The sequence below is a fragment of the Neophocaena asiaeorientalis genome, unplaced genomic scaffold (genome assembly GCF_003031525.2).
Source record: "Neophocaena asiaeorientalis asiaeorientalis breed wild unplaced genomic scaffold, Neophocaena_asiaeorientalis_V1.1 scaffold198, whole genome shotgun sequence".
Taxonomy (NCBI): domain Eukaryota; kingdom Metazoa; phylum Chordata; class Mammalia; order Artiodactyla; family Phocoenidae; genus Neophocaena; species Neophocaena asiaeorientalis.
In genome coordinates, this window is record NW_020175221.1 from 4,805,836 (window position 1) to 4,807,554 (window position 1,719).

A 1,719-nucleotide genomic window follows, 5' to 3' on the forward strand; every position below is an offset into this window, starting at 1 on the left:
TAGGGATAAGGCAGCTACTCTATTTTGAAGAAGAAAGTGGCATAATCAAGTGAGGGTCCCCCTAACTCACCAGCTCATCCCCCACGGCACCCCCCCCCAGCTTCCTCCCATGTTTTGAGAGAAAAGCTTCTTCTCTCTGACCAGTCCTGTCATCCACTATCACTCCTCCGCACAAGGCAGGCATGGCCTCATTTGGTACCTGCTTAAAGTCCAAGAATCAGGTTCAGATGGGGCAGCTAAGTGGCTCCATTTGGGGAGTTGAAACTCACTCGGTCACAGCTGAAGGCACGAGCTGATACAGGGCCACTGACCACTGGTGCTGAATTAGAGAAAATGAACGAATTTGCCCAGATTTCCACAGGTGCTTCCATGTACCAACCGGTTCTACAGCTACTTCCATTAAAACGTATTCTGATCAAACAAGCTTGCAGAGGAAAGCTCACCTAGCCTCAAGTCTACAACACAAAAGAAAGGAGAATAGGACAGATTTTCTGCTGCTATCATGTCCCGGACTTTCGGGTGCCCGAGGCCCCAGGGCATCGCTAGGCCATCTGTGCCAGAAACTCAGTACTGCCCACGGGCCTCGAAGTGGTCAGCTGGCTGGCTGTACGCCGTCCACACTGGGTCTCCCACAAACAGCTGCATGGCCTTCACGTAGTTCTTCTCATCCAGTGTGAAGCGGTGGTATATCCCGGCGGGGAGAGTGATCATGTCTCCTTTCTCCATGAAGATCCGGATCCACCTGTCCTCTTTATCCCTCATGCTGAAGTACCCACTGCCGTCCAGGATGTAGCGAATCTCGTCATCCAGGTATAAATGCTCCTCGTAAAACATCTTCATCTTTTCTTCATAATTTGGTAGTTTGTCTTTGCATATGGTTATTATGTCCATCCAGGAGTAGTTTCTCTCTTTTCGGATCTTTTCTAATTCTGGATCATTCTCATCTTTGTCAGCATCCAGCGTCCAGTAAAGGACGCCGAGCCCGTGCAGCCGCTCCAGGCGGATCGGGCGCGCGGGCTGTGCGCTGTGGGGCTGCTGCGGGTCGCCGGCGACTCGTCCAGGTACCAGGACTGCACCATGGCTGGGCCGGGGGCGTGGCTGCCTGACCCCGGACCTGCACGGGCCGCCACGCCTAATATTTAAATTTAAATCTTAAAATTAACCTTTTCTTTTATATTCATTAAGTTGCTTTTCAAAGAGTTAGACCTTAAATTTAAATATCCAATCAATTAGATATATCGTGACAAATATAAAACGAGGTTTGGTCTCTTTTCACCTTCCTTAGATGCTCAGGATATTTCAGTGGAGACGTACCATGGCCAGCCTAGCCCCTGTAGCCTCCTGGCAACGCATACATATATCGAAATGTTCTTCCCATTGTTTCACTTCCCTCAAATCATGCTGGTTAGAAGTATGTATTTTTTTTTAACCTGGATGTAAGGTACTCATAATTGTACTAACCATATTCCTTGGCTCATGACATAGTTATCATTGGTCTCCCCAGGTACACACGTCTTGTTTGAGTTTATAATCCAATCCAAAAACCGATCATGGACAATAACTTATACGGACCTGCATGTTCTTTCCCTCTCTTACACCCCTTGCCTCATACATGGTAATCATTGCTCTAAATGTTCTGTTTAACATTTCCACATTTTAAAAAATAGAATTTCCAATCAATACATATATATGTATAAACAAAATATGTAGATTTAGCTC

General features: G+C 46.8%; 1 pseudogene; it reads right to left on the reverse strand.

Moving 5' to 3' along the window:
* Positions 1-564: 564 nt before the first annotated feature.
* On the reverse strand, positions 565-1,079 carry LOC112413438 (1,2-dihydroxy-3-keto-5-methylthiopentene dioxygenase pseudogene; annotated as a pseudogene).
* Positions 1,080-1,719: the final 640 nt, after the last annotated feature.